The sequence below is a fragment of the Cherax quadricarinatus genome, chromosome 35, assembly GCF_038502225.1.
Source record: "Cherax quadricarinatus isolate ZL_2023a chromosome 35, ASM3850222v1, whole genome shotgun sequence".
NCBI lineage: Eukaryota > Metazoa > Arthropoda > Malacostraca > Decapoda > Parastacidae > Cherax > Cherax quadricarinatus.
The window spans coordinates 5,020,903-5,042,181 of record NC_091326.1 but is presented as its reverse complement, the minus strand read 5'-3'; the positions used below and the strand labels follow the sequence as shown (position 1 = coordinate 5,042,181).

General features: G+C 41.5%; 1 protein-coding gene across 3 annotated transcripts in view; it reads left to right on the top strand.

Annotated features, from left to right (window-relative positions):
* Positions 1-21,279, top strand: part of LOC128695209 (sex-determining region Y protein) — a 189,718-nt gene that overhangs the window by 60,588 nt on the left and 107,851 nt on the right. The window lies entirely within an intron of this gene.

Genomic DNA, 21,279 nt, shown 5'->3' with positions numbered 1-21,279 from the left:
CTTGTGGTCCCCGTGCACTTGTGGTCTCCGTGCACTTGTGGTCTCCGTGCACTTGTGGTCCCCGTGCACTTGTGGTCTCCGTGCACTTGTGGTCCCCGTGCACTTGTGGTCTCCGTGCACTTGTGGTCCCCGTGCACTTGTGGTCTCCGTGCACTTGTGGTCTCCGTGCACTTGTGGTCTCCGTGCACTTGTGGTCTCCGTGCACTTGTGGTCTCCGTGCACTTGTGGTCTCCGTGCACTTGTGGTCTCCGTGCACTTGTGGTCTCCGTGCACTTGTGGTCTCCGTGCACTTGTGGTCTCCGTGCACTTGTGGTCCCCGTGCACTTGTGGTCTCCGTGCACTTGTGGTCTCCGTGCACTTGTGGTCTCCGTGCACTTGTGGTCTCCGTGCACTTGTGGTCTCCGTGCACTTGTGGTCTCCGTGCACTTGTGGTCTCCGTGCACTTGTGGTCTCCGTGCACTTGTGGTCTCCGTGCACTTGTGGTCTCCGTGCACTTGCTGTGTTTTTCTATATTTTTTTCTGTTTTGTCGGTGTTTTTGTGTGTTTGTGTTTGCTTTTTCTGTGCTGTCAGATTCATCAGGTCTTCTTAATAGAGTTCTTGTTAGTTATGGTTGTGTGTGTGTGTGTGTGTGTGTGTGTGTGTGTGTGTGTGTGTGTGGGGCACAGCATTTTTGGGTCCAGGACACACACACAGGAGGGGCCAGGAGCTATGACTTGACGCCTGCAACCAAAATTAGGTATGTACACACACACACACACACACACACACACACACACACACACACACACACACACCCCAGAGTCTCATATCAACAATTGAACTCGTTTAATTCCTAGGACAGTAATCGCGACACTTCCCCTCCCCTCCTTAGCCAGTGCCAGTGGGGAGGGGAAGGGGAAGGGGAAGGGAGTGAGATTTCTGGAGGATTAGTGTACAGGATTTGTGGTTAATCCCGGGGAATCAGGGGCGCCGCTGCTCTACCTGTAATCACTGTAAATCCCCCCGGGGGATTTACAATAAGAATCTCAGGGGAAGTAAGTGTGGGTGTCTGTGTCTGGTGCTGTTTTCTTTGTTCCTTGTTTGTTTACCCGTCTCCTTGTTTGCTGGCTTAGCTACTCCTGCGTTGGCTCGTGTTTGTACTTAAGTTTTGTGTGTGTGTGTGTGTGTGTGCATATATATATATATATATATATATATATATATATATATATATATATATATATATATATATATATATATATATATATATATATATATTATATATAATACAGAGGTTGTAGTGTATATAGTTAACGTTGTATACAATGTACAAAGGTGAGAAAACGCGTTAAAATTAGAAATGAATTGTTGTGAGAGTTTAGGAAGCCGAGGATAACACTTGTTCCCATAATGTGATGTGTGGGTGATGGGAGATGTGTTGGTGATGGGAGATATGTTGGTGATGGAAGATGTGTTGGTGATGGGAGATGTGTTGGTGATGGGAGATATGTTGGTAATGGGAGATGTGTTGATGATGGTAGATGTGTTGGTGGAGTAGATGTGTTGATGATGGTAGATGTGTTGGTGATGGTAGATGTGTTGATGATGGTAGATGTGTTGGTGATGGGAGATGTGTTGGTGATGGAAGATGTGTTGGTGATGGGAGATGTGTTGGTGATGGGAGATATGTTGGTAATGGGAGATGTGTTGGTGATGGGAGATGTGTTGGTGATGGGAGATGTGTTGGTGATGGGAGATGTGTGGATGATGGGAGATGTGTGAGTGATGGGAGATGTGTTGGTGATGGGAGATGTGTTGGTGATGGGAGATGTGTGGGTGATGGGAGATGTGTGGGTGATGGGAGATGTGTGGGTGATGGGAGATGTGTGGGTGATGGGAGATGTGTGGGAGAGGGAGAGAGAGTAAAGAGAGGGAGAGCACCTGTTGAAGGCTCTCCCACGTGTTGTGGTGGCGGCCATAGAACAGTGAAATTCTCTCTCTCTCTTTTTCTTTCTCTCCCTCTTTCTCCCTCTCTTTTCTCTCCTCTCTCCCTCGGACATATAGTGACGAGGAAGCGCTAAACTTTTATGGGTCGTACAGACCCCTGTACATCTGGTGATAATCAGGTTTGATACGAGGAAAGAGATTGATCTCTTTCCTCGAATCAAGAGAAATAATTACCATTATTATTAAGGGAGCGTTAAGCCCGTAAGGGCCTCATAGCACCTTCGGGAATAAGTGTTTATCTACTTTGATCCAAGGAAGGAGAAAGATGGTTCCATTTCCTACGATCAAGAGCCCTCCCCCTCACTTCTTAAAGGGTGAGTGAGGGGGGGAGGAAGAAAGTGAGAGTGAGGGGGAGAGAGGGGGAGGGGAGTGAGGAGGAGAGAGGGGGAGGGGGCAGGATGGTGTTGTCAATTATCATTATTATTATAATTATTATTCATAATGAAACAGTATTGGTGTAGAGAATAATAATTAGATGATAACATTAATAATCATTAGATAAAACGACTAATAATAATTAGATAATATTAAAAATTAATAATTAATGTAGATAATAAAATGTCTAATGATAATATAGATAATGATATAGATAATGATAATATAGATAATGATAATATAGATAATGATAATATAGATAATGATAATATAGATAATGATATAGATAATGATAATATAGATAATGATATAGATAATGATAATATAGATAATGATATAGATAATGATAATATAGATAATGATATAGATAATGATAATATAGATAATGATATAGATAATGATAATATAGATAATGATATAGATAATGATAATATAGATAATAATATAGATAATGATAATATAGATAATGATATAGATAATGATAATATAGATAATAATATAGATAATGATAATATAGATAATGATAATATAGATAATGATAATATAGATAATGATAATATAGATAATGATAATATAGATAATAATATAATGATATAATGATAATATAGATAATGATAATATAGATAATAATATAGATAATGATAATATAGATAATGATAATATAGATAATGATATAGATAATAATATAGATAATAATATAGATAATATAAATGATAATATAGATAATGATATAGATAATGATAATATAGATAATGATATAGATGATAATATAGATAATGATATAGATAATGATAATATAGATAATGATATAGATAATGATAATATAGATAATGATATAGATAATGATAATATAGATAATGATAATATAGATAATAATATAGATAATGATAATATAGATAATGATATAGATGATAATATAGATGATATAGATAATGATATAGATAATGATAATATAGATAATGATAATATAGATAATGATATAATGATAATATAGATAATGATATAGATAATGATAATATAGATAATGATAATATAGATAATATAGATAATGATAATATAGATAATGATAATATAGATAATGATATAGATAATGATAATATAGATAATGATAATATAGATAATATAGATAATGATAATATAGATAATGATAATATAGATAATGATATAGATAATGATAATATAGATAATGATATAGATGATAATATAGATAATGATAATATAGATAATGATAGATAATGATATAATGATAATATAGATAATGATATAGATGATAATATAGATAATGATATAGATAATGATAATATAGATAAAAATTACTACTAATACTGGAGATAATGATAATATAGATAATAGAAATTACTAATAATGTGATGTAGATAATATAAAAAAATAATAGCATTGTTAGACAATTTTTGTTTCTGGCTTAAATTTTGCTTTTGTGGCTTAAACGAAGATTTTTTGAAAAACAAAAAATGGCTAAATTTCAATATTTTTTGCTAATTTTGGATGTAAAACAAAAACATAATTATAATTTACACAAATTTTATTTTAAACTTTCTGAAACATATTTACAAAGTTAAAAATTGGCAGTTTTTTTTCTAGATTTACGATCATCCAACAAATTATTTTGGGGTTTAAGCCCCCAAATGTTGTCTGCCATCTTGTTTTCATTATAAGATGTCTGATATCTGTGCTCAAAGTTCATTATATCTTGGTGGAAGCACTGCCCTTGATGCTCCGAGTATTATGCTATATTGTCCTTGATACTGTCAAGATGAGCATCAAGGAACATGAAGGGATATTAAGGAACATCCTACAGCCCATCTGACCATAACTTTTTACTAAGGTCTCAACAAGCTCCACATAATTGTCAGCCTTGTTGATGCCCAGAAAGACCTGTGCTACACCAACAAAACTCTCCCAGTCTTCCTTTTGCTTCTCTTGGAGCTTCTTGTGTAATTCTGAACTCCATGATTTTCCTGACTTGTGGTCTAGTGAAGATGGCAGCCTTCATTTTTGTCTCTGATAGCTTGGGTAAGAAATCTTGAAGATACTTGAAGGCTGAAGACTCTTCGTCAAGAACTGTAACAGTTTCATTAGTCCTAATTTGATGTGTAATGGAGGGAACAGAACTTTGTGAAGATCCGCCATTGGTTTATGTTTGATATTTCTTCCTACTGAGAACCCAGTCTTTGAGGCCAGAGCTTCCTCTGGTAATGTGCTGCTCTGTCTCTACTATCCCAGTGACAGAGATAACAGTGAAACTTGGTAAAACCTCCTTGGAGTCACATCAAAAATGCCACCATTTTGAAGTCTCCAATAACCTGTCTGCCATATTATCATAGTTGGAAGCTTCCAGTAGAAGTTTGACACTGTTGTAGTCCTCCTTAAGATGCACTGAATGAGCCAAGGAAACAGATGGTACTTGTTCCCATTCCGCAGAAGTACAGCTTTTAGGCTGCTGGAGGAGCTGTCAATGAAGAGTCTCCAGTCATCTGGATTGCTTGCAGTTCCAATTGCATCAAATAGACCTGATGCATCATTACAGTAGCACAACCTGGCTTCATCAGTGAAGAAGCTTGAGAAATGTTGGTAATATTTTTCTATGTCTTGTCACTTGCACACTTTCATCCACCAAGTCTCATTCCTTGAGCCTTGAAATCAAAAGTCCAGCATTTGACCTTGTCAAACCAAGATCTCTGATGAGGTCATTGAGGTGTGTTTGGTTTGGGTAGTAAATATTCCTCCCAACAGCTGCATCTGAGAGATCATAATCTTGTTCACTGTGATCTTTATTGTCTAATTTGCTACTTTCTTCTTCTGATGGTTAACTTCTTTCTGGAAGTGTAGGTACAGGAAGATCAACACTGTGTGGTACTGGTGTAGTAGAAGACGGAAGGTCTGGATAAATAACAGGTGGATTGTCGCAGTTCGGAGTTAGGAAGGATCCACCAGACAGAAGTAGCAGTTGGTTGATGGAAGGATCCACCAGACAGAAGTAATAGTTGGTTGATGGAAGGATCCACCACCAGACAGAAGTAGCAGTTGGTTGATGGAAGGATCCACCACCAGACAGAAGTAGCAGTTGGTTGATGGAAGGATCCACCACCAGACAGAAGTAGCAGTTGGTTGATGGAAGGATCCACCAGACAGAAGTAGCAGTTGGTTGATGGAAGGATCCACCAGACAGAAGTAGCAGTTGGTTGATGGAAGGATCCACCAGATAGAAGTAGCAGTTGGTTGATGGAAGGATCCACCAGACAGAAGTAGCAGTTGGTTGATGGAAGGATCCACCAGACAGAAGTAGCAGTTGGTTGATGGAAGGATCCACCAGACAGAAGTAGCAGTTGGTTGATGGAAGGATCCACCACCAGACAGAAGCAGCAGTTGGTTGATGGAAGGATCCACCAGACAGAAGCAGCAGTTGGTTGATGGAAGGATCCACCAGACAGAAGCAGCAGTTGGTTGATGGAAGGATCCACCAGACAGAAGCAGCAGCTGGTTGATGGAAGGATCCACCAGACAGAAGTAGCAGTGGAAGGATGGAATTAGATGAGAAGGATCCACCACCAGAAGCACAGTTGGTTGAGAAGGCAGCAGAAGTAGCTGGTTGATGGAAGGATCCACCAGAAGACAGTTGGTTGATGGAAGAAGACAGAAGCAGCAGTTGGTTGATGGAAGGATCCACCACCAGACAGAAGCAGCAGTTGGTTGATGGAAGGATCCACCAGACAGAAGCAGCAGTTGGTTGATGGAAGGATCCACCACCAGACAGAAGCAGCAGCTGGTTGATGGAAGGATCCACCACCAGACAGAAGCAGCAGTTGGTTGATGGAAGGATCCACAAGACAGAAGCAGCAGTTGGTTAATGGAAGGATGGTTGATGGAAGGATCCACCACCAGACAGAAGCAGCAGCTGGTTGATGGAAGGATCCACCACCAGACAGAAGTAGCAGCTGGTTGATGGAAGGATCCACCACCAGACAGAAGCAGCAGCTGGTTGATGGAAGGATCCACCACCAGACAGAAGCAGCAGCTGGTTGATGGAAGGATCCACCAGACAGAAGCAGCAGTTGGTTGATGGAAGGATCCACCAGACAGAAGCAGCAGCTGGTTGATGGAAGGATCCACCACCAGACAGAAGCAGCAGTTGGTTGATGGAAGGATCCACCACCAGACAGAAGCAGCAGCTGGTTGATGGAAGGATCCACCAGACAGAAGCAGCAGCTGGTTGATGGAAGGATCCACCACCAGACAGAAGCAGCAGTTGGTTGATGGAAGGATCCACCAGACAGAAGCAGCAGCTGGTTGATGGAAGGATCCACCACCAGACAGAAGCAGCAGCTGGTTGATGGAAGGATCCACCACCAGACAGAAGCAGCAGCTGGCTGATGGAAGGATCCACCACCAGACGGAAGCAGCAGCTGGTTGATGGAAGGATCCACCACCAGACAGAAGCAGCAGCTGGTTGATGGAAGGATCCACCACCAGACAGAAGCAGCAGCTGATTGATGGAAGGATGCAGCAGCTGGCTGATGGAAGGATCCACCACCAGACAGAAGCAGCAGCTGGTTGATGGAAGGATCCACCACCAGACAGAAGCAGCAGCTGGTTGATGGAAGGATCCACCACCAGACAGAAGCAGCAGCTGGTTGATGGAAGGATCCACTACCAGACAGAAGCAGCAGCTGGTTGATGGAAGGATCCACCACCAGACAGAAGCAGCAGCTGTCTGATGGAAGGATCCACCACCAGACAGAAGCAGCAGCTGGTTGATGGAAGGATCCACCACCAGACAGAAGCAGCAGCTGGTTGATGGAAGGATCCACAACCAGACAGAAGCAGCAGTTGGTTGATGGAAGGATCCACCACCAGACAGAAGCAGCAGCTGGTTGATGGAAGGATCCACCACCAGACAGAAGCAGCAGCTGGTTGATGGAAGGATCCACCACCAGACAGAAGCAGCAGCTGGTTGATGGAAGGATCCACCACCAGACAGAAGCAGCAGCTGGTTGATGGAAGGATCCACCACCAGACAGAAGCAGCAGCTGGTTGATGGAAGGATCCACCACCAGACAGAAGCAGCAGCTGGTTGATGGAAGGATCCACCACCAGACAGAAGCAGCAGCTGGTTGATGGAAGGATCCACCAGACAGAAGCAGCAGCTGGTTGATGGAAGGATCCACCAGACAGAAGCAGCAGCTGGTTGATGGAAGGATCCACCACCAGACAGAAGCAGCAGCTGGTTGATGGAAGGATCCACCACCAGACAGAAGCAGCAGCTGGTTGATGGAAGGATCCACCACCAGACAGAAGCAGCAGCTGGTTGATGGAAGGATCCACCACCAGACAGAAGCAGCAGCTGGTTGATGGAAGGATCCACCACCAGACAGAAGCAGCAGCTGGTTGATGGAAGGATCCACCACCAGACAGAAGCAGCAGCTGGTTGATGGAAGGATCCACCACCAGACAGAAGCAGCAGCTGGTTGATGGAAGGATCCACCACCAGACAGAAGCAGCAGCTGGCTGATGGAAGGATCCACCACCAGACAGAAGCAGCAGCTGGTTGATGGAAGGATCCACCACCAGACAGAAGCAGCAGCTGGCTGATGGAAGGATCCACCACCAGACAGAAGCAGCAGCTGGTTGATGGAAGGTTGGTTGATGGAAGGATCCACCACCAGACAGAAGCAGCAGCTGGTTGATGGAAGGATCCACCACCAGACAGAAGCAGCAGCTGGTTGATGGAAGGATCCACCACCAGACAGAAGCAGCAGCTGGTTGATGGAAGGATCCACCACCAGACAGAAGCAGCAGCTGGTTGATGGAAGGATCCACCACCAGACAGAAGCAGCAGCTGGTTGATGGAAGGATCCACCACCAGACAGAAGCAGCAGCTGGCTCAGTGATCAGCGGGTTCACAACATATTCTAGCAACAACTATATGGCTCTTTTTTCCTCTATATCATCCTGTAAATAAACAAAAGAATTAATCTGTTATATTTCATTTATAAGATATTCTTATTCAAGATTTTATCCATCATATAAATAATAACTTTCTTACCGTCCAGTGTTTACTTACAATGAAAATAAATGGTATAAAATACCAAAATGTCCAATACCCCTGCCAAGCTACCCAAGACTCTATAACCCCACCCGGTAGATCATCAGATGCAGCATTCTCCACCTGACCTCAACATTCTGAACCTGACTATAAATACTCCCGTACCTTCCACCCCAGGTAGATCTGTGTATGACTTGAAAAAGCCCACTGTGTGGGCGAAACGTTGTCAACAAAGAATCACATTAAACTGCATATGTGTTTATAAGAACATAAGAAAGGAGGAACACTGCAGCAGGCCTGTTGGCCCATACTAGGCAGGTCCTTTACAATTTATCCCACTAACAAACATTTGACCATCCCAATTTTCAATGCTACCCAAGAATTAAGCTCTGATGTGCAAGTCCCACTCAAATCCAACCCCTTCCACTCATGTACTTATCCAATCTAAATTTGAAACTACCCAAAGTCCTAGCCTCAATAACCCAACTAGGTAGACTGTTCCACTCATCAACTAACCTATTTCCAAACCAGTACTTTCCTATGTCCTTTCTAAATCTAAACTTATCTAATTTAAATCCATTACTGCGGGTTCTCTCTTGGAGAGATATCCTCAAGACCTTGTTAATATCCCCTTTATTAATACCTATCTTCCACTTATACACTTCGATCAGGTCTCCCCTCGTTCTTCGTCTAACAAGTGAATGTAACTTAAGAGTCTTCAATCTTTCTTCATAAGGAAGATTTCTAATGCTATGTATTAATTTAGTCATCCTACGCTGAATGTTTTCTAACGAATTTATGTCCATTCTGTAATATGGAGACCAGACTTGAGCTGCATAATCTAGGTGAGGCCTTACTAATGATGTATAAAGCTGCAGTATAACCTCTGGACTTCTGTTGCTTACACTTCTTGATATAAATCCCAGTAATCTATTTGCCTTATTACGTACACTTAGGCATTGCTGTCTTGGTTTAAGGTTGCTGCTCCCCATAACCCCCAAGTCCTTTTCGCAATCTGTATGGCTAAGTTCTACATTATTTAACTTATAAGTGCTAGGGTTATGGACACTCCCGAGCTTCAGAACCTTGCATTTATCTACATTGAACTGCATCTGCCACTTTTCTGACCAAGAGTAGAGTTTGTCTAAATCCTCCTGAAGTTCCCTAACATCTGCGTTTGAATCAATTATCCTACCTATCTTTGTGTCATCGGCGAATTTGCTCATATCACTAGTAACACCCTCATCAAGATCATTGATATATATTATAAACAACAACGGGCCCAAGACTGATCCCTGTGGAACGCCACTTGTTACAGATCCCCACTCGGATTTAACCCCATTTATAGACACTCTCTGCTTCCTGTCTGTGAGCCATGACTCGACCCACGAGAGCACTTTTCCCCCAATGCCATGAGCTGCCACTTTCTTTAACAGTCTTTGGTGCGGAACTCTATCAAAAGCCTTACTAAAATCTAAGTAAATAATATCAAATTCTTTATCGTGGTCAACAGCCTCAAAAGCTTTACTGAAGAAAGTTAATAAATTAGTTAGACAAGACCGGCCTCTTGTGAATCCATGTTGAGTATCATTAATCAAGCTATGCTTATCGAGATGGCTTCTTATAATCTCAGCTATAATTGACTCTAGTAATTTGCCTACAATTGAGGTCAGGCTTATTGGGCGGTAATTTGACGGTAACGACTTGTCCCCTGTTTTAAAAATAGGAATTACATTAGCCATCTTCCACATATCAGACACTACACCTGTTTGAAGAGATAAATTAAAAATATTAGTTAATGGTTCACAGACTTCCATTTTGCATTCCTTAAGAACCCTTGAAAAAAACTCATCAGGACCCCGTGACTTATTTTGCTTCAGTTGGTCTATCTGCTTCACAACCATTTCACTAGTGACTGTGATGTTACATAATTTATATTCTTCTGGCCCACTATAGAAATTAATTACTGGAATGTTATTAGTGTCTTCCTGCGTAAAAACCGAGAGAAAATAATTATTTAAAATCGAGCACATTTCATTCTCTTTGTCACTAAGATGCCCATAGTTATTTTTAAGGGGACCTATCTTATCTCTGACTTTTGTTCTATATATCTGGAAAAAACTTTTTGGGTTAGTTTTAGAATCCCTAGCAACTTTAATTTCATAGTCCCTTTTAGCTTTTCTTATCCCCTTTTTAATGTCCCTCTTAATGTCAATATACTGATTCATAAGATGACCCTCACCTCTTTTGATACGCCTATAAATTCCTTTCTTATGCCCTAGTAGATATTTCAGCCTATTATTCATCCATTTTGGGTCATTTTTATTTGACCTAATTTCTTTATAAGGGATAAACGTTCTTTGAGCCTCATGTATAGTGTTCAGAAAACTGTCATATTGATAGCTCTCTTCGTTACCCCAGTCAACAGATGATAAGTGTTCTCTAAGCCCATCGTAATCTGCTAAGCGAAAATCTGGGACTGTTACTGAGTTATCCCTACTATCATACTTCCATTCAATGCTAAATGTAATTGATTTGTGGTTGCTAGCACCCAGTTTCTCTGAAACTTCTAAATTATTAACAAGGGATTCATTGTTTGCCAGAACTAAGTCAAGCAGGTTATTACCCCTTGTAGGTTCTGTCACAAACTGCTTCAAAAAACAATCCTGGACTACTTCTAAGAAGTCGTATGATTCTAAATTCCCAGTCAAGAAATTCCAATCAATATGACTAAAGTTAAAGTCTCCTAGAATTACTACATTATCGTGCCTTGTGGCCCTAACAATTTCCTCCCATAGTAGTCTCCCCTGGTCCCTATCTAAATTTGGGGGACGGTATATCACACCTAAAATTAATTTTTCATGCTCCTCTGAAAATTCTATCCAAACAGACTCTGTATGTGCTACTTCAGACTTAATACCCGTTTTTATGCAACAGTTCAAGCGATCTCGGACATACAATGCCACCCCACCCCCCTTCCCGATACTTCTATCTACTTGGAACACTTTAAAACCCTGAATGTGACATTCTGCAGGCATGTCCCGACTTTTTGAATTAAACCACGTCTCAGTAATGCCAAATACATCAATGTTACCTGCACTAGCAACTAGTCTCAACTCGTCCATCTTATTCCTAGCACTGCGACTATTTGTGTAATAAACATTTAAAGACCCTCCTCTCTCTTTACCCTTCCTGCTCCTTTCTGTTATTCCACTAAACCTATTACTGTCCTTGTCAATTAGTGCCACTGGCTTTCCAATATCTACCTCATTTTGATTATTACTAGTTCTCCTAGTACTCATATTACTACACTGTGACTTGACTGTTTTCCCGCCAAAACCCATACCACTAACTATTCCTAGTTTAAAGACCTAACAGCTCCCTCCACTGCAGTTGCCAGTGCTCCCACCCCATACCTAGATAAGTGAACCCCATCCCTGGCATACATGTCATTTCTGCCATAGAAGAGGTCCCAGTTGTTAATGAATGTTACCGCATTTTCCTTACAGTATTTGTCCAGCCAGCAATTGACACCAATTGCCCTGGACAACCATTCATTTCCAACTCCTCTCCTTGGCAAAATACCACATATGACAGGGTTCCCACCCTTCCTCCTAATTATTTCTATTGCTGACCTATACCTGCTAATCGGGTCTTCACTCCATCTGCCAACATCGTTGCCACCAGCACTGAGACAGATAATAGGATTGCTCCCATTACCTCTCATGATGTCATCCAGACGGCTAACAATATTCTCCATCCCAGCCCCAGGAAAGCAAACTCTCTGTCTCCTACTCCTGTCCTTCAAGCAGAACGCCCTATCCATATACCTAACTTGGCTATCCCCAACAACAACATTCTTACCTTCCTTGGTGTCGATCGTCGTGACGTTCCCCGTAGTCGACTCTCATTCGTCGGGTAGCACTGAGAATGTATTAGAGGTTTCCACAACAGTTTCCACGGCAGACTCTTTCTTCTTCATCGTTTCTACCTTTCCATTCGTATCTTGATCGTCAACTTCGTTCCCTGCTGTCCAGCCACTGACCAGTTTCCTTTCTTGACCTGAGGACTCAAAACAGGAGGACTACTACGAATCTTCTTGTTTTCCTCGGTCAGTCGCCGAATCTCCATCTTCGCCATCCTCAATTCTTCCTTAAGCTGTTGGTAAAGTTGCTCGATGGAGGGCATCTTGCTTCAATTCGTAGAGAGCGCGCAAACAGGTCTTCACAGAGCTAAGTATACGTCACCACTGACTAAATACACGTCACCACTTCTGACTAAGTACAATGTTAAGAAGCAACATGAGGCGCCCAGGTCTTGTCTTGGTCCACAACTGACATAAAATATACTTCATAAGATAATGTTACAGAGAACTTCTTTGCTCTTGTCTTAATAAATTGACCACAAATATAGCAGAATGTATGTGGAGAATAATTACAACCTCTTAATAACATTTCACTTCTGATGTGTCTTCTCAGGCAGCCAGAGTTGATTGCTGCTTTCTGACTCCGTTTGTATATTTACCAAACAAAACCCTAAAACATAATACATTTACATCAGTCTTTCTTCAAAGTTTTCCATGAGTTTCCTCACCACAAAATCAAAGTTCTGCCATCAAAATTGCTTTTTCTAAATTTATTTAGTTATAAAGAATTGGGAAATGATTATTTCCCAGGAACACCACAACAGTGGAATTTTGTTACGTAGTGATAATGAAGATAGTGATAATGAAGATAGTGATAATGAAGATAGTGATAATGAAGATAGTGATAATGAAGATAGTGATAATGAAGATAGTGATAATGAAGATAGTGATGATGAAGATAGTGATAATGAAGATAGTGATGAAGATAGTGATGATGAAGATAGTGATGAAGATAGTGATAATGAAGATAGTGATAATGAAGATAGTGATGATGAAGATAGTGATGATGAAGATAGTGATGATGAAGATAGTGATGATGAAGATAGTGATAATGAAGATAGTGATAATGAAGATAGTGATGAAGATAGTGATAATGAAGATAGTGATAATCATGATAAAAATTACTAAAAATAATGTAATAATGTACATAAAAATTATTAATATAATGATAATGCAGATAATGATAAAATTACATAAAAGTGATTGTAATGATTGACTAAATAACTGTAGATAATAAAAATTATTATTAATAATTTCAAGGTTATAAATAATTTGAGGTAAAAGAGTGTGAGAATTAACAGTGATAAACGAGTGTGAGAATTAACAGTGATAAACGAGTGTGAGAATTAACAGTGATAAACGAGTGTGAGAATTAACAGTGATAAACGAGTGTGAGAATTAACAGTGATAAACGAGTGTGAGAATTAACAGTGATAAACGAGTGTGAGAACACTGATAAACGAGTGTGAGAATTAACAGTGATAAACGAGTGTGAGAATTAACAGTGATAAACGAGTGTGAGAACAGTGATAAACGAGTGTGAGAATTAACAGTGATAAACGAGTGTGAGAATTGTGTGAGAATCGTTAAATCAAGGTTGATATGTGATGAGTGCGTAGTTACTACCACTATTATTACCACTACTACCACTATTATTATTACCACTACTACCACTATTATTATTATTACCACTACTACCACTATTATTATTACCACTACTACCACTATTATTATTATTACCACTACTACCACTATTATTATTATTACCACTACTACCACTATTATTATTATTACCACTACTACCACTATTATTATTATTACCACTACTACCACTATTATTATTATTACCACTACTACCACTATTATTATTATTACCACTACTACCACTATTATTATTACCACTACTACCACTATTATTACCACTATTACCATTACTACCACTATTATTATCACTATTATTATTATTACCACTACTACCACTATTATTATTACCACTACTACCACCATTATTACCACTACTACCACTATTATTATTACCACTATTATTATTATTACCACTATTATTATTATTACCACTATTATTACCACTACTACCACTATTATTATTACCACTATTATTATTACCACTACTACCACTATTATTATTACCACTAATATTTTTATTACCAATACTACCACTATTATTATTACCACTATTATTATTATTACCACTACTACCACTATTATTATTACCACTAATATTTTTACCACCACTATTATTTTTACCACTACTACCACCCACACTTGTGGGTTTATGTTGCTTACTACTAATCCACACACTCCCACTACCAGTGATGCGACGGACGGTTCTGTACGTGTTCTTGGAGGCTCTTAGTTAACACCTTCCTGAACTGTGTGTGTATGTGGTTCCAGTGGTCGAATCACAGCTCCTGGCACCGTAAATATGCACACACATACGTGTGTATATACCTACTATAATATGCAATACAATCACAAATAGGCGATCTTAACATGTTTGGAACTGGTTGGCGTTACCACGCTATGTCACTCTGAGAAAACTTCCTCTCATTCCACCCGTTGCTACTTTTCCAACACTGCATAGTTCCTGATGACTCACGGAGACGTGTGAAAGATCTTGAGCTGAATATTTCCATCCCCCCCCTTTGGCAGTGCCACGGATACACTTGTGTTTAGTGAGGAGTGGGGGAGGGTGGTAACACTTAATACTAATGGTGTGAGGGTTGGTGAGCGTGCTTGGGTATTATGGATGCCCAATAGAATATCCCCTGCATGAGGGGCACTCACTGCCCGCAAGTGGGCTCTCTCCTCCGATTATAACCTCGCAAAACACGACGTACACAGCATGAACAGGAGGGCCAACATGCTTACAACGTTGCCAGAAACACCTGGTATAGATTTGAAAGCTGTCTAAGAATGCCTTCCCCCAACATCATCACACCACCAACCCCTCCCCACCAACCCCTCCCCACCAACCCCTCCCCACCAACCCCTCCCCACCAACCCCTCCCCACCAACCTCCCCCACGAACTTTCTTCACCATCTTTCCCCACTAACCTCCCCCCCCCATCAACAGCCGTAGGAATGCAGTGGGCAAGACACGTGTGCTGTGAGCATTGCCCGCTGTCCAAACCTCTTGTGTCCACTGACAAAGGAGAGAGAGAGAGAGAGAACTAGCTACTTAGCTAGCTTTCGTTCGTTTGTTACCACTGACACATCCTAAACCCCTCCCCCCACACCCCACCTATCAAGACATCGTGAACGATAACGCTGGCGATAAACAACGAGGAAATCTCTAGCAAGTGCTGATGACTCCGGCAGTGCCTTGAGAATCTCTCACCGGAGACAGACTGACCTGACCTGACTTTTACGAGACGTGAACAAAGTCTCGTCTGAGACGAGAAATTAAGCTCTCCGGTGAACCCTTCACGGTAGACACAATTATGATAATCATTAGACAAGTTTAGATTTAAAAAGGACATAGGAAAGCATTGGTTTGGAAATAGGATAGTTAATGACTGGGAAAAGTCTAACTAGTTGGGTTATTGAGGCTAAAACCTTGGGTAGTTTCAAATTTAGGTTGGATAAATACATGAGTGAGAGGGGTTGATTTGAGTGGGACTTGCAAATGAGTGGATAGAGTTATCAGAGTTTATTTCTTGGATAGCATTGAAAATTAGGTTGGGTAAATGTATGTTAGTGGGATGCATTGTAAAGGACCTGCCTAGTATGGGCCAACAGGCCTGCTGCAGTGATCCTCCTTATGTTCTTATAGCAATAATAGTAATTATAACAATCATAACTATCATCGTACTTATATTCATAACCCATAATATTAATTATAATACAGTAATGGTAATAATTCTATTAATTAATCATCCATAATAATCATAATTTTAATTATAATGTAATAAATAGGTCCCAGAGGACGACACACTATGAACCATACCCCCGGCCGGGATTGAACCCGCGGTCATAGTCTCAAAACTCCAGCCCGTCGCGTTAGCCACTAGACCAGCTAGCCACAATAAGATTCATCCAACTAGGTATTGTGGCTAGCTGGTCTAGTGGCTAACGCGACGGGCTGGAGTTTTGAGACTCTATGACCGCGGGTTCAATCCCGGCCGGGGGTATGGTTTGTTTGCAATCGTGTCATTACGATTTCTTGAGTCACGACACACTATGGCTAGTTAGCCTATCCAGTATAGACTCCAGTAGAGTCTATCCACTACTGGATAGACTAATACGTCTATCCAGTAGTAGACAGATGAATCGTTATATCCAGATGTTCCTGGAGATTCTCCCGTCTGAGATCTACCTTCATTCCACGTGTAAACATCTGTAACCTGTATATAAATGGTATTAGGCACACGTGCAACATCTGGGTATCTCTACTGTAGACGTTTCGCCATCCAGTGCCTTTATCAGTACGCGGAAATATGAAGAATTATATACAAAAGATAAGGTATTTAGTCTTGACGAAACTCGATGGACTGTGCTTGATATATATATATATATATTATATATATATGTCGTGCTGAATAGGTAAAATTGGTCAATTAGAAAGAACTCATTTAAAATTAAGTCCTTTCTAAATTTTCTCTTATATGTTTAAAGATATATTTTTTTCATTTATGTTAATGTAAAAATTAATAATTTTGTATCAAAAGAACCTTAGAAAACTTACCTAACCTTATTATAACAAGCGTAATTTAATTTAGCTTAATACAACTAAATATATTTTAGATAAGTTTATAATAATTTAAAATAAGCAAATATAATAAAATGTATTTTTTCCTTAGATTCAGAATAATTTTTGCGAAATTATTGCGTACACAAATTTTCACTTGTCTTATTCGGCAAGAAGAGCGTTCCTATTTAAACCACAATCGCAAGTTTTACCTATTCGGCAAGAGAGAGAGAGAGACACACACACAGACACACACACAGACACACAGACACACACACACACACACAGACACACACACACACACACACACACACACACACACACACACACACACACACACACACACACACACAGACACAGACACACACACACAGAAGGCGTTTGACACAGTTCCACACAAGAGATTGGTGCAAAAACTGGAGGACCAAGCAGGGATAACAGGGAAGGCACTACAATGGATCAGGGAATACTTGTCAGGAAGACAGCAGCGAGTCATGGTACGTGGCGAGGTGTCAGAGTGGGCACCTGTGACCAGCGGGGTCCCGCAGGGGTCAGTCCTAGGACCAGTGCTGTTTCTGGTATTTGTGAACGACATGACGGAAGGAATAGACTCTGAGGTGTCCCTGTTTGCAGATGACGTGAAGTTGATGAGAAGAATACACTCGATCGAAGACCAGGCAGAACTACAAAGGGATCTGGACAGGCTGCAGACCTGGTCCAGCAATTGGCTCCTGGAGTTCAATCCCACCAAGTGCAAAGTCATGAAGATTGGGGAAGGGCAAAGAAGGCCGCAGACGGAGTACAGTCTAGGGGGTCAGAGACTACAAACCTCACTCAAGGAAAAAGATCTTGGGGTGAGTATAACACCAGGCACATCTCCTGAAGCGCACATCAACCAAATAACTGCTGCAGCATATGGGCGCCTAGCAAACCTCAGAACAGCATTCCGACATCTTAATAAGGAATCGTTCAGGACCCTGTACACCGTATACGTTAGGCCCATATTAGAGTATGCGGCACCAGTTTGGAACCCACACCTAGCCAAGCACGTAAAGAAACTAGAGAAAGTGCAAAGGTTTGCAACAAGACTAGTCCCAGAGCTAAGAGGTATGTCCTACGAGGAGAGGTTAAGGGAAATCAACCTGACGACACTGGAGGACAGGAGAGATAGGGGGGACATGGTAACGACATACAAAATACTGAGGGGAATTGACAAGGTGGACAAAGACAGGATGTTCCAGAGATTGGACACAGTAACAAGGGGACACAGTTGGAAGCTGAAGACACAGATGAATCACAGGGATGTTAGGAAGTATTTCTTCAGCCACAGAGTAGTCAGTAAGTGGAATAGTTTGGGAAGCGATGTAGTGGAGGCAGGATCCATACATAGCTTTAAGCAGAGGTATGATAAAGCTCACGGCTCGGGGAGAGTGACCTAGTAGCGATCAGTGAAGAGGCGGGGCCAGGAGCTCGGACTCGACCCCCGCAACCTCAACTAGGTGAGTACAACTAGGTGAGTACAGACACAGACACACAGCCACAGACACACACACACACAGACACACAGACACACACAGACACAGACACACACACACAGACACACACACACAGACACACACACAGACACAGACACACACACACAGACACATACACACACACATACACACACACACACACACACACACATACACAGACACACAGACACATAGACACAGACACACACACACACACACATAATATTTAAAGCCTTTGCAAGGTTTGGTGCTCAGCTTTTCCAAGCACTGGTGAGGGTTTAGCGCAATGGTGACTGTCAGCAGGTCTGTCAGCAGGTCTGTCAGCAGGCCTGACAGTCAGTTCTTTCATTCTTGATGTTAAACTTACGGAACATCCCTTCTAGTATACCAATTCTGGTATCCTCTCCCCCCGGGTTTACAACCTCCGAGGAAGGGGTATCCCTGGGTCCGGCGCCCCGGAATTTACAACCCCTGAGGTAGGTATATCCCTGGGTCCGGCGCCCCGGGGTTTGCAACCCCTGAGGTAGGGGTATCCCTGGGTCTGGTACCCCCGGGTTTACAACCCCGAGATAGGGGTATCCCTGGATCTGTCACCCCCCCCCCCCGAGATAGGAGTATCCCTGGGTTTGGCACCCTGGGGTTTACAACCCCTGGGGTATGGCATCTCTGGGGAGCAGTAAATTTAGCATAACGTGGGCCAGGTGTAGGGGCGCGTCGCCCCCTCCCTCTCTCCCGTCTTAGTGTACAGGAGGGGGAGGGGGAGGGGGAGGGGGAGGGGAGGGGGAGCTTAAACATTTAGTGGAATTTTTCCGTTTAAATCCCCCTCTTCTGTTTGTTCTGTTTCATCTCTTGGTTCTTCTGTTAGTTCTTCTGTTTCTTCATCTTCTGTTTATTCAAAGTTCTGTTCAGTTTCATCTATTTTTTTGTTCTTCTGTTTCTTTATCTGTTTATTCTTCTGTTTCATCTGTTCTTCTGTTTCTTCACCTGTTTGTTCTTCTGTTTCATCTGTTCTTCTGTTTCTTCACCTGTTTGTTCTTCTGTTTCATCTGTTCTTCTGTTTCTTCACCTGTTTGTTCTTCTGTTTCATCTGTTCTTCTGTTTCTTCACCTGTTTATTCTTCTGTTTCATCTGTTCTTCTGTTTCTTCACCTGTTTGTTCTTCTGTTTCATCTGTTCTTCTGTTTCTTCACCTGTTTGTTCTTCTGTTTCATCTGTTCTTCTGTTTCTTCACCTGTTTGTTCTTCTGTTTCATCTGTTCTTCTGTTTCTTCACCTGTTTATTCTTCTGTTTCATCTGTTCTTCTGTTTCTTCACCTGTTTGTTCTTCTGTTTCTTCACCTGTTTGTTCTTCTGTTTCATCTGTTCTTCTGTTCCATGTTTATTTTTCTGTTTCATCTGTTCTGTTTCATCTGTTTGTTCCTCTGTTTCTCCTTTCTTCTCCTTTGTCTTCTTTATCTTCTGTTTTTTCTTCTTGTCTTCTATGCAAGAAAAAAACGCTAAATTCGTTGGTACATTCAGCTGCCAGGGGAATGGGAGGTAATCAGGGATCTTGATCCGAGAAACTGGTGCTAACCTAAACTTCCTCGGATCAAGATCCCTTACCTTCAATACCCATTAAAACACACACACACACACACACATACACACATACACACATACACACATACACACATACACACATACACACATACACACACACACACATACACACACACATACACACACACATACACACACACACACATACACACACACACACATACACACACACACACACATACACACACACACACACATACACACACACACACACATACACACACACACACACACACACACATACACACACACACACACACACACACACACACATACACACACACACACACACACACACATACACACACATACACACACATACACACACACACACATACACACACATACACACATACACACACACACACACACACACACACACACACACACACACACACCAGTTCTATTCTTGGTATATGTGAATGACATGACGGAAGGGATAGACTCGGAAGTGTCCTTATTTGCAGATGATGTGAAGTTAATGAGAATTAAATCAGATGCGGACCAGACAGGTCTACAAAGAGACCTGGACAGGTTGGACACTTGGTCCAGCAACTGGCTCCTAGAATTTAACCCCGCCAAATGCAAAGTCATGAAGGTCGGTGAAGGGTAAAGAAGACCGCTGACAGAGTATAGGCTAATTGGCCAAAGATTGCGAACCTCACTCAAGGAGAAAAATATGGGGTGAGTATAACACCGGAAGCACACATTAACCAGATAACTGCTGCAGCATATTGGCGCCTGGCAAACCTGAGAATAGCGTTCCGATACCTTAGTAAGGAATCGTTAAAGACACTGTACACCGTGTATGTCAGGCCCATACTGGAGTATGCAGCACCAGTTTGGAACCCACACCTGGTCAAGCACGTCAAGAAACTAGAGAAAGTGCAAAGGGTTGCAACAAGGCTAGTTCCAGAGCTAAGGGGAATGTCCTACGAAGAAAGGTTAAGGGAAATCGGCCTGACGGCACTGGAGGACAGGAGGGTCAGGGGAGACATGATAACGACATAGAAAATACTGCGTGGAATAGATAAGGTGGACAGAGACAGGATGTTCCAGAGATGGGACACAGCAACATTGGTCACAGTTGGAAATTGAAGACTCAGATG